At 36.2% G+C, this 13,386-nt stretch overlaps 1 pseudogene; it reads left to right on the top strand.

Annotated features, from left to right (window-relative positions):
- Positions 1-8,011: 8,011 nt before the first annotated feature.
- On the top strand, positions 8,012-9,138 carry LOC148922964 (uncharacterized; annotated as a pseudogene).
- Positions 9,139-13,386: the final 4,248 nt, after the last annotated feature.

The raw sequence follows: 13,386 nt of genomic DNA, 5'->3' as shown, positions 1-13,386 counted from the left end.
AATCAGGTTAAAAGTGGATTATAGAGTTTTACGTATACAAGCAAGATTCTATTCGAGCGAAACTTGCTCGAAACATGTTTTTCAGTATACCAAACCTAACAATCTCCCACTTATACTCAAAACATGCTTTCGAGTATACCCACTGCCAAAAACTCTCCCACTTATACACAAGGCAGGTATTGATACTAGATATATCGAACTACCATTCATTTCACTAAGTGAAAGAAAAATCTGCTTGGTAGTTCTCTGATTATATCTTTGTCACCATAATGTCTTTGCTGCGTACTTGATCTTTAATTAATTTCATCCCCATATGTGATTGTTTAGCTTAATAAACTCGTGTGTCCCTTGAGTTAGCCTTCACTAGAGTAATCAAAAAATAATACTCATAGGCATACTCAAACTTACGATTAAAGCTATTAGGAAGATATTCCTAAGGTAAACACATATTCAGAGGATGACTTACTCGATCACTGATTAGTCATAAAACTAAGACAGTGTAACCCCAAGGACATTACATGAATGACTGGTAAACTAGAATATAGTTACTAGTCTTTCTCAAGCACTAGGGTATATTCATTACCTCAATCAAAATCCTTTGCCATGGTTAATATGATATATACTTGCTATGTATAAGAACAACTAATATCAAACTTAGTACACATTATAGCATATATGAGACAACTATCTCCGAACTAGTCTCATAATTCTTGATCTCACTAAGTGTCAAACGACACTTGACTAGAAACAAGACAATTCCATCTTGAGAGGTATAAACCTTTTCATGGAATTTCTAATGCTTAAATGTTCCAAGCAATGTGTAGATATAGGATTCCTAAGAGAATCTCAACATTCTTTCTAGCAATCTTAAAAGGACTTAGATGCTAAGAATGTAATTAGTTTCTCTTAAATCATTTATCTTTAACTGGGTAGACAACCAGTTTCCTACGCTAGATGCCAATCTTAGTTGTTTGCAACTTTTGTAGATTCATCATTGTAGAGTACCAATAATTCCATATGTAATGCACTTTCAACTTCCTTGTGCTTACAGCACTGTTAAGGACACAAGTCAAATTCCAAATATTTGACAATTTTGATAAAATGCATATACTATGATTTAGATGCTTGCCTAAGACCACGAAGGTCTATATGAGCTTCCAATCATGCGTTTCTTGCCCTTAATTACATATCTATTAGAATGTTCTAGTAGATGATTTCCTCAAGACTTCTATTTATAGAAAGCTGTCTAGACAATCATAATACATATATTCTAATTTATGTAAGTTCTAATAGACAATAGGATCGAATAAATCCTGGCACAACGATAGCGAGAAGATAATTCTCTTTGGGCATAACCCATTGTCATTGTCTAGCCATTTAAGATCCATATTTACACTTGCAAATATACTAGCTCCCACTGACTGACACAGCCTATAGGTAGTTTTGCAAGTCTTGTAAAACATGTTGTCTATCTTAGATTGTAGTTTGAAATCTATCACCTTTTCAAAGATGAATATCCAAATGAACCAATACTACATTGTAGTTAAAGGGATTATGTTCAAGTTGATCTAAGACTGAGTCTTACGACACTCTTAGACCCATGAACTTGTTGTGTTCCAGTGGAACGCTCCCACTACGATATGGTTCTTACAATCTTAGGTACTGAAGTTGATTTTATTAGTGCAAAAGTTTCTAATGGTATGACTTCTTGGTAATGTGGAAAATCCGATATCTCTCTCTTTATTTTGAGAGTTATCACGCTGTTAGGCTTGTAGTTCATCTCTTGATCTTCATACAAGAATTATATCTTTGAAGATTACAGAACTTATAACCTTACATCATTTGGGACAAACCTTAAAACATGCCTCAGTACTCAACTCCAATTTCTTGGACACTTTTCCAACACGTGTTGGAACAACATTCCACCTTGAGATGTGCTAGACTAGAGACGCTCTAGTCCACAACTCGTGTTTTGTAGAAGGTACTGATGTTGGTAGTTTCTTTAATGTTTATCCCATCAATGATAAGATTTTAATGAGTACAACTCATCACTTAATCAAACTTGTCTTAGAAAGACTTTGATTCCTTCTTACATAACTATCCCATTCATTAGATGAATGCTTGGATTCGTTAATGGAGATTAGACTCCCACTACTGATCATAACCCTTTGCTCGTCTCCTTATGGTGTAAACCATTAAGACTTGCTAGTCTTTCTATGTTGCACTTCTATAAGTATTCTGAATCTCTTGAAAAATCAAATGATTCTAACTCAAAGTGCATTAAACAGACTTTCTCAACTGTCAAGCTATTTAACGAAATGTTAAAATCTTGATAGTCTAGATCAGTTCGAACAATTTCTAAGTATTTTCTTGGCCTTAAGACTAAGAGCAATAAATACTTTATCATTCAATGATTAAGAAGTTGATGTGTTGTTGAATACTCAACCTTGTCGCAATTATATTATTTTAATACTATGATGCCTTAAGCATCAACCATAAAACAATAGTTGAGCATTAATAGCTCCCACTGCAACAAAAACCTAACTGGATCAAGATCTCTTATTTAGAAGTTGCATTGTCATGTAAGTCATTGTCCTTCTATAAAATAGGTCAATCCAACTCACAAAGCATCTTTTCTTGCTTTAAACAAACATTGATGACAATCCAGGCTCTCCCATTTCCATATCTAGTCTTTTGTTCAAATGAACTAGGACTTAAGAAAAAAATGCAGCCTTTATGAATTCGTCATCTATCATGTTACTTTCCTCTAATAGTAACACAAAGACTATTATTCTGAAGATTTTCTACTTTTCAGTTAAACCTTCTTATAGTCATTTCTTGTTACTTTAGGCGATGACTTGTGTCAGAAACTATTTAAGTGATCAAAAGATCCTCAAAACATTCTGTCACTTTAGGATATTCCAATCGAATCATCTTGACAGATTCTATTGATATCCATCTTTCATTGTCATTAACCAAGACTTGTCGAGCTACTTAAAGGAAAATAGCTTGACCTTATTCCTCAAAGAGTTTGTCAAGTACATGCATAATGCATTCTTGAACATTCTTCGTGGAATTATGTCGAGGAAATGGAGGACATGAATCATTTGAGTATAAACTTCAAGCTTTCAGCTATGAGAATCTTATCCACTTTCGTTTTCGGTCTACATAATTTAGGCATTCGAGTTTACTTTCTATAAGGATCGCAGACAAATATTAAAAGACATAATGAAGATTTGGCAAATAAACTTATTATCACATACTCATGCTCAATACATAATCACAAATAACCACAAAACAATTATGTATCTTACAACTGCAAAATTAATAAATTGTATCCTCCTCTGGAGGTTAATACGCATTAAAATTTTGACAATTTTACTGGTCACAACACCAACGCATCAATAGCTTCCTCCTCTGGAGGTTGACACGCCTAATGCTGCCTAAGCGCGACCATCAGATTTAGCATTGCAGAATTTTATTTCTACAACACACTCCCATAACAATGTTCATGTGTTGATAACAAAATCAAGCTATCTCATAAATTCTGATTGAACCCTGAAACTCGCAGTTCCTTAGGATTATTGTCCCCACTCTGCAGGTGGCAATAATATTGGGAACCACTTTCTAGTTCATTCTATTTATTATGTGAGAAGTCTGCCCTTATGAACTTACTGTTTTCGTAGGATTATTGTCCCTACTCTGTAGGTGGCGATAATATTAGAAAATCAGCTTCACAAAATTTTACAGTCCAACCGATGGAGACCATATACAACGCACTTGTTGTAATCATCACTTAGATATTTTTATATGGTTTTTGCATAATTATCACATAAGCAGATAAAACAGATAATCCACTTAAAATAGATAAACACCAAATAAACAGATAAATCCATTTAATGCATGGCATTTAAACACAGGATAATTATCGACAATTATTTAATCTAGTCAAGGGAAAATCAATTAAATAATTAAGTTTTATATTGGATCATAATTATCCAATTACTGATACGATTTATCAAGATAGAGTTAACTATCTAAATCCATTTAGGATTATTCTAGATTTTATTTCGATAAAATCAAATCCTACAATTCAAGATAACGTTGATCTAGGATTATCATTATTTAAATCGTACTAGGATATTACTAGATAGAAACAATTCCACCATCATCCATAAGATAAAAATAAAATCCTATCAACCAAGATTTATACAAATCTTAATTCTATTTAGAATAGACATCTAGAATATATCAAACATTTCTTAGGATTTCTTAGATAAATAAATTCATTTAAATCCAATTAAATAAGGATTTTCTTATATATCATCTTTATCCTAATCTATCTAGGATATAAATCCAAAAGGTGAGGATAACTTGGATTAATACTTATTTTAATCCATCTAAGATTGTCTTAATAGAATTAAATCTATTCAAATCTATAGGATAAAATAAATTAATATAAATATTTATCCTAATACATCTAGGATTTATCTTAGAATAAATCTATATAAATCCATAGAATAAGATAATATTATATTATAATTATTCAAATCTATCCAAGATCTATCTAGGAACAAATCCATATAAATCTATAAGATAAGAATAAAATATTATATTATCACTATCCAAATCCATCTAGAATTTATCTATGAATAAATTCATATAAATTCATAGGACAAGAATAAAATAATAATATTATTATTATCTAAATCCAACTAGGATTTGTCTAAGGATAAATCCACATTAATCCATAGGATATAGATAATATTAGATTGTCATTATCCAAATTTAACTAGGACTTTCGTCTAGGAATTAAATCCCTACAAATCCATAAAGTAAGGATAAAATCTAATTAATCCATGATTTAATTCATAATTAAATCTCATATAATATATAAAATCCACAAAAGATATATTCAAATCTTATTTTCAAATTAATCTTTAATTATTTCCAAAATTGAATCCAAGGATTTGAAATCCTAATCAAATTTGGAAACCGAAGTCACGGGACTAGACATCGCGACGTCACGCGGCTGCTCACGGAGGGACGCTGCTGCTTCGTTTCCGACGCTGCTCCGCGTCACCTCAGACAGCCTGCTGCTGCTGCGTCGACTCGCTACTGCGACGTCGCCTTCGCAGTGCTGCAACTCGCTGCGCGCGGAGCTCCCACTGCTCCGCAGGCGCTGCATGTTCACCGCAGCTGCTGTCTCAACAGCCCGCCATCGCTGCTGCCAGCATCCGGTCACCCGATTTGCATGAAAATTGCACTCCAGGTAATCACAAATTAAACTCATGTAATCATTACATGCAAATAAATGATCACGTATTATGAATTAATTGATAAAGAAGGTCAAAGCTTATAATTGATTCTCGCCGGCGCAGCGGACAAAAACGCAATTAGTCATACTTCAATTAATTCACAAAAACACAGCGACATGGCGAATAAAAACATGCATTCAAGCAATTCACATAACATGAAATTAATCCACATAATCAGAGCCAAAAAATTGGCTCTGATACCAATTGATGGGGTTTGGTGCCCCTTGCACAGCGGAAGACTTGTACAAAACAAATAAATCAGATACGGATCTATTTGACTGATTATGCGATTAATCAATTCACATGTTAAACAGATAATTGCATGCTAGAACGCAAATAATTCATGCTCTAAGAAAGTAAATCCTAAAACATGAATTCTACGGTTTAGAGTTACCGATTTGATTCTCCAAAGAATCGTCGATTGCTCGCGCCTTCTCCACGTGATGATCTTCAATACTAGACCACGGATCTTCTCTCTGGTTCCCGAACTGTATCTCGATATCAGGGTGGGCTGATCTTATCAAAACACTAGGACTCGAATAAAGAAGACAGAAGAAATCCTTTTGGGAAAAGGAGTGGAATTCGAAAATTCCTACAGCTGATGGGGCTGATATTTTCGAAAATTTCAGTAATGAAAATTGTGATTATTCTGTCTCCTTTATTCTCCTATTTATATTAAGTTCCTTTTGGGCCCAGACAGGGATCTATGGAAGGTTTTGGATATGGGCTCGCCCAATTAGCTTTTTACTAATTAAATTGAACCCACAATTTAATACAAGCTTATATTGGAATATTACGAGCAGCCACTACAGAAGTAATATTGAACTCTCCCCATCCAAATCCGAAATTACAAGTAATCCGGGTTTCCACTTTTATTATTTATTTCCCGCGCTTAAGATATAAATGTCCATTAATTAATTAATGTCTGCTATGGACTTAATTAATTAATATCTTATTAATTCCAAGAGTGGACTTAGCAAGAAACATTTATTTATTATTAATAGAGTAATAAAACTCCAACTGGCCAGTTTTCCGAATAATAAAACCTTGTTCGAGCTCCTCTTGAGGACATTATCAAACGAGACTCACCTCGTGCACGTTTCAACATAATAGCAATCCTAGCACCGCTAGATATTAATCACCACTACCCAGTATATCAGGATTATTGGGTTGCGAAAAACCCGCACCATTTGATAAGTCAAAGTAGTGCATAATCAATACCGTATGCTCAATGCTAACATATGTAGATTAAGAAATAATATTTTATCAAGACCTAGTCTTTCAGTAGATAGCATAAAGACACGTCTTGCTGTTAGATCCGTTCAGTGCTATACCACACCAATGTCAAATTATTTCAGTAAGGCTTAGAAATATGCGGACTGACATTGCAACCTTTCACGATAGGTAGCCAAAGCCTATCTAGGTTGTGAAATTCTTCTTTTTCTTTTGCAAAGCATTGCATAGATCTGACCGTGTTACCTTAAAGTGGACGACGCCCACAACCGGTCTACTAAGCAAAAGACTTAGACTTTGTTTACTTCTTATGCATTTAAATGTTTATAAAACATCTTATAAATGCACAAGCAAACACAATGTAATAATAATAGTGATTCTATTCGTGCGAGACTGCTCGAATAATACTGAATCAGGTTAAAAGTGGATTATAGAGTTTTACGTATACAAGCAAGATTCTATTCGAGCGAAACTTGCTCGAAACATGTTTTTCAGTATACCAAACCTAACAGTTTGATCACTCTATGAATAATAAATAAGCGTTTCATGCTAAGTCCACTCTTGGAATTAATTAGGAGTTAATTAATTAAGTCCATAGCACACATTAATTAATTAATGGAAATTTTTATCTTAAGCGCGGGAAATGAAAGTTAAAACGGAAACCCGGATTACTTATAATTTTGGATTTGGATGGGGAGAGTTCAATATTACTTCTGTAGTGGCTGCTCGTAATATTCCAGTTTGCTGCACATACTTGGTTCCGTCTAGATAGCTGGTAGTTTGCTGTTTTTTTTAGTGTTCTTTTTCTCGCACCATTTCCATTTCCGTCTGTAATTCTACTCCGAGAAGGGGTGATGAAACAATTTACTGCTTTCCTAACTTATTTTATTTTATTTTATTTTATTTTATTTTGATGTAATTGACTCTTTTTTTGTTTTAATCTAAGTTTCCATTTTCGTTTATTAGCTCTTTGCTCTGTTTTCTATTTTATTGTTTAGATCTGTTTTCATTTTCGTGTTTTATGTTGAGTCTTAGTTTAGATTTGATGTTTTCCACTTGAGTCGTAGTTTTCCCTTTAGATCTAGGTGTTTATTTTCCATTTCTGCATGAGAGTTTCATAGTTTGTGTTTTATTGAGTTGATTAGTGATGGTCAGGCTGAGAGCACAATACATATCAAGTAATTTCAAAACCTTCAGGTCAAGAGAATTCACTAGATCACTGGGTCTAGGAGATCTCAAACCAGAGAAGATTATGGTCGTTGGACTCACTCTCAGGTCAACTGTCAATAAAAAAACCTCAACCCACTACACTTGGTGATCTTATGTCCCCGACTCTCTTCATCCTTTGTATGGAGTATTTGTCCCGTCTTCTTTCCTTCCAAACTAGTGGCCGCGGGTTTAATTTCCACCCTGGGTGTGCCTCTGTTCGTATTACTCACTTAGCCTTTGCTGATGATCTTATGTTGTTTGGTAGAGGAGATAACTATTCCATGCGGGTGCTGGCGGACTCGATGCGCGATTTCTCGGCTTGCTCTGGCCTGGAAATTAATCGGGCCAAATCTAATATCTTTTTGGCAGGAACTTTGACTCAAGCAGCTAGGAACTACATCATTAGTATCTTCGGCTTTCCCGTGGCCCATCTACCCGTTAAATACTTGGCCATCCCTTTGGCGTCTCGAATTCTAAAGACGGCCGACTATTCCAGCCTAATTGAGAAGATGTCCACCACTGTCAAAAAGTGGAATGGTAAGTCTTTAACATATGCGGGTAGATTTGAACTTATTATGTCTTGCTTGCAGGGTGTTGAAGCTTATTGGCTCCAAGCTTTCCCCATCCCGGACAATGTGACTGCTAAGTTGGTGATAATTCCAAGCATGCGAAGGTCGCTTGGAAGGACCTTTGTTTGCCGAAGATTGAAGGAGGCCTCGGTATTAGGGACTTGGATACCTGGAATACGGCGCTACATGCAAAGATCTTATGGAACATCCATGCCAAAGAAGACTCGCTCTGGATTAAGTGGATCCACACCGAGATCTTGCGAGATGTCAATTTCTGGGATTGGCAGCCAAGAGTCAAAGTAGATTCGACGCTAATCAAGCATGTTTTCTCTATTCGAGATGCCATGGTGGGGCGAAGCTCAAGGCTTGAAGCAGAGGAGCTCCTTACTCGGTGGTCCACCATCAAAAATACCAAAGAAGCGTACGATTGGTTTCGGCCTAGAGAGGAGCACCACTTTTGGGAAAAATACATCTGGCATGACACTATCCCGCCCAAATACTCTTTTATCACGTGGCTAGCTTTACGAGGTCGATTGACTACACGCGACAGTATAACCTGGGAGGACATCGACGCAACATGCAGCTTGTGCCAGAGAGAGGAGGAGAGTGTTGAGCACCTCTTCTTTAAATGTCTGATATCCTGGCCTGTTTGGGATACCATACGGGAGTGGCTGGGACTTAAATGTGTTGAGCACCTCTTCTTTAAATGTCTGATATCCTGGCCTATTTGGGATACCATACGGGAGTGGCTGGGACTTAAGAGACAACGAGACAACCTACTACAATTAAATGTGCTATCAAGTGGTTAGTCCATGACGGGCGCCCCCCGCGGATAGTGCAAGTGGCTAGAAGACTTGCTCTTCCGGCTACGATTTATTTCATTTGGCTGGCACGGAATGCGGCCGTTATGGAGGGGAAGCGGTTCGATGATACGCGCGTTCGGTTTCAAATCAAGGAAGCAACTTACAGAATTCTCTACTCCAAATTTCAACATGATCAAGTGCTCAAATACCTGCCGGATACCACCTGACTTTACCCTTTTCGTGAGTGCCTTGTTCGGCCATGCTTTTACTCCTGATTGGATCGCAACAAATGGTACTTTCTCCGGGTACTCTTTTTCCTTACCAAGGTCTTTTTTCCCCGTTGGGGTTTTTGATCACGGAAGGTTTTAACGAGGCCCATTGCACATAGATAGTACCTTTGTTCCTGTTTGACCTTGTCTTGTTTGTTGAGGGTCGTGTGTTTCTCATTGTTTTGTGAAGGCCGAGAGTTGTTCGGTTCCTTCCCACCCATGTCGTTTTGTACGTTCCACCTTTTGATATGTTATAATTTAATTTACCTATAAAAAAAAAGTATAGAGAAGTAAAGGGTCGATCCCACAGAGAAGTAAGAATTCAGAGGATTTGAGAGTGGGGTTGGTTGTTGCCACGCGAACTTGGCTTGAGAACTTAAACTACTAGACTTGGGAAAATGTAAAATTATCTAACAGCTAAACCTAGGAAATAGAAAATATGATTCCAACATTCATGACTTCCTAAAAACATTTGGACAGAAGAAAACATGCAGTGGGGACCATTTTCCCAAAATAGGAATAGTACAGATTCAAAGTTGCAACAACGAAAATCTGACTCTAACTAATGGTGATCTTCAATGAAATTAGCAACATCATATAGAAAAACAGAGCATGCTAAAAACGGACGTTAAAACTACGATTAACCGGAAAATAGAGGAGATGTACAACTACTAGACGAGGTAATCGAAAGAACAGAAACTAAACATCATAAACATGCAGAGCATATCTAAATGTCGGATGCTTAATCCACTCTTATCCAAGCCATCCGAACCCAACAACAACGAAACCCATCTCCAATTACTTCGATTCAACGATTTACTCCGATCAACAACAATCAAACCACAATTCAATTTGAACCAAACAGATCAAGTCCGAAAAGCATCCAAAGTAAGTAAACGACAGAAATCAACGTAAATCGGAAACGAAAACAAAAAGTAAACTTCCATAGCCAAATATCTAGAAATTTAACAACAATTTAACGAACGTTGAGCTTCGAACAGCGAAGCAACAACACGAAAGTAGCAAAACTGAATTAAAAGACAAATTGTTTCTTCGCCCTTCACAAGGACGGTAGTACACAATGATCAAACTAAAAATCAAGACGAAAACTCCTCAAAGTTACCCCATTGCGTGCAGTGTGTGTAGAGAAAAGTGTATCAGAAATTAGCTAAGAGCTGGAGTGTGAAAAGTGATGATTTATGATGCCCACGTATGATGTGTGCTCCAGCATTTATAGAGGGGGAGTTGGCTTCTAGATCCTTCTTTGGATTCTCCATTTTGCCCCTCCTTCTTGAAGTTTCCTCCGTCTCGGCAAATTTTTGCTCTTTTGCTCCTTTTTCAGCTTCTTTCCTCGGCCCGGCGGTTTCTCTACACAACCTGACATAAAACATGTGTTAGACTCTAGAAACCACTGAATTTACCCCAATAATCAATGCATGAAATTGGTCTTATCAAACTGCTCACACTTAAACCATACTTGTCCTCAATTGGTCTAGCATTTGTTTATTGAAAAATCATGTCCGAAACAACACCAACACCAACACCGATGACGGGCTCGCCCTTTTCCGCGGAAGAAAGACTGCTTGCAAATCCAAGGCCCGAAAAGGAATTGTCATCAAGAAAACGATTAGTGTTTGGCCTGAAACCATGTGCTCGCACAATGGGAAGAAGCGGAAGTTGCAAAGTAGTAGTTCAGAGGAAGAATTGTGCAATAAAGAAATAAGGTAAATTTCGGGCATGGTTATTATGTTACTAGACTTAAGAAAAACCAGAAAGCCCTAGACCTAGACAGAAAAAGACTTTCTATCTTCCTTACTTCGTCCAAACTGATTCGAAAGAATTTAAGCTCAACTGGGTGCCCTTACAATGAGGCGGGTCTATCAGATTCGAAAGAATTTAAACTCAATTGATTTCGCCTAGTGCCTTTAGTTCCTTACTCCTTATGTAATTTTCCCCTAAGCATCAAGTGGCAGCCTCTCTCCCTATTCTATTAGTAGAAAATGTTCTACTTTAGGCTTTTAACTCACTTATTTAGAGGGCTTCACAACTAGTTTAAACTAAGGCATTTCTATCTTCCTTACTTCGTCCAAACTGTTTTCGATTTATTAAGGAAAGAAGTCTCAAAATTGACATGCATCCTCTTTTTTTCCAGTTTACACTAAAACACCAAATCCTAAAAAAAACTGACTCCTAAAACAGAACGGACTCCTAGACCTTGCAAAAATTATACGCATGCTTCATACTGACTGTACTAACTGCTCTCCCCTTCCCACTTCACTCGTGCTTGTCCCAAAGCAGTCGTTATGAAGTGGAATAGGGCAGTTACTTGACACACATACATTCCATAGGAACATCACATAATCATGCCATCAAGGAGACTTAAAATAAAACAACAAAACCAAATATATATACATAAACAAACTTCTCACACTTAGTGGGAGAAGGAACAATCACAAAACAACTAAAACATGCTATAACCAAATATATAACAATACAAACTTCTCATACAAATTTCTCAAACTTCTAAAAGGTAGAAAAACACACAAAACAGACATGCTCCCAAACAGAAGAACACGCATCATTGTAAGGGCACACCCTAGTGAACCAATGTGGAGCCTATAATCGAATCCATCTTTCTTCCGGAACCATGAGCCTCCATCCCATGTGAGTAAGGGGATAGAATGGAACAACTAACCAAATGGGGGCATAAGGGATAGAGAGAAGAGCCACAACTAGGATGATAGAGTAGAAAGAAAAGAGAAAAAAGGGCAGACGCTTATAACCTGTCCCAGAAAAAGTAGAGAAATAGCAGAGAAATAGCAGATTGAAGAGCAGGAGAAATTGTAACCTCGCCTCCTCCAAATTTTTTTTTAAAAATCATGTGTTTAGTTAGGCTGGGCAGGAATGTTGCTAGAGTTAGGGAAGAATAAAAAATGTAATAGGGAGGTTGTTCCACCTTTGTTCCTAAGCTCACATGTACTTGATCGTCATTCAGAATTTATGAACTTAGGACCCTAAGACCCTACCTATTTACATCATAACCCCTAGCCCCATAACAACCAATTTATGAAAAATAACACTTGAACAGAAATATTAAAATTACAAAATCTCTTTTGCATCCAAGAATAATTTTGAATCCAAAATAAAATAAAAAACACTCCATTTCGAAAACACCCCATTCCGAATGTATCGATAATATAAAATAAAAAACACTCCATTCCGAAAATAACAAAATCTCTTTTCCATCGAAAAATAATTTTTTTGCAAACACTGACCAATCTATATACTCATTCCAACCGTAGAAAACTTAGACATTTTACCAAGACTAATTAAACCATAACAAAGAACTCAACCAAATTAGGAACCATAACTCTCATTTATATAAGTTTCAACCAACACATTATTAGTCAACATAGACTTTAACATCCGTACGATCTAACCAATCTCATTAACATGCAACACGAGTAACTTAAACAAGTAAGCATTAGTCAAAGTGCCCATTCACCATATGATTGTTGGGATTTTTATCTAACATTCAACCATAACCAATCATCAAACAAAAGCTGTCACACTTACGACTCATATGATCTACCGAAAATAAATCGTAAAAATAATACGAAAGCAGTATTAAACTATTCTAAGAAAAAGCACACATCTTCCTTGCATCATTATTTTAAGTATACTTCAAGTTTATAATTATCTCACACCAATAGGTTACTCAAGAAAATAAATAAAAAAAATCATGTTTTACAATTTTTCAGTTACTAACTTTGGAAAATCATTCGAATTGACTCGTAAGTCAAAAATCAACGAAACTAATTGGTAAAGAAACATATAAAAGTCAGGTTTATGAGGTTTAATTTTGAGCTTGAAATTCCTTTTCGTTTAGGATTTATGAATATTTTACAACAACCTGCCAGAAACAGGGCAGTACTTTTAGAAAATTCATGACAAATCCATATGACCTTGGTTGAAGCTGAATTTT

The sequence above is a fragment of the Salvia hispanica genome, chromosome 6 (assembly GCF_029641045.1).
Source record: "Salvia hispanica isolate PSC_SH4W2 chromosome 6, Shi_PSC_v1, whole genome shotgun sequence".
Classification (NCBI taxonomy): Eukaryota; Viridiplantae; Streptophyta; class Magnoliopsida; order Lamiales; family Lamiaceae; genus Salvia; species Salvia hispanica.
The sequence above is the reverse complement of the archived record's forward strand: the minus strand, read 5'-3'. Positions and strand labels throughout refer to the sequence as shown.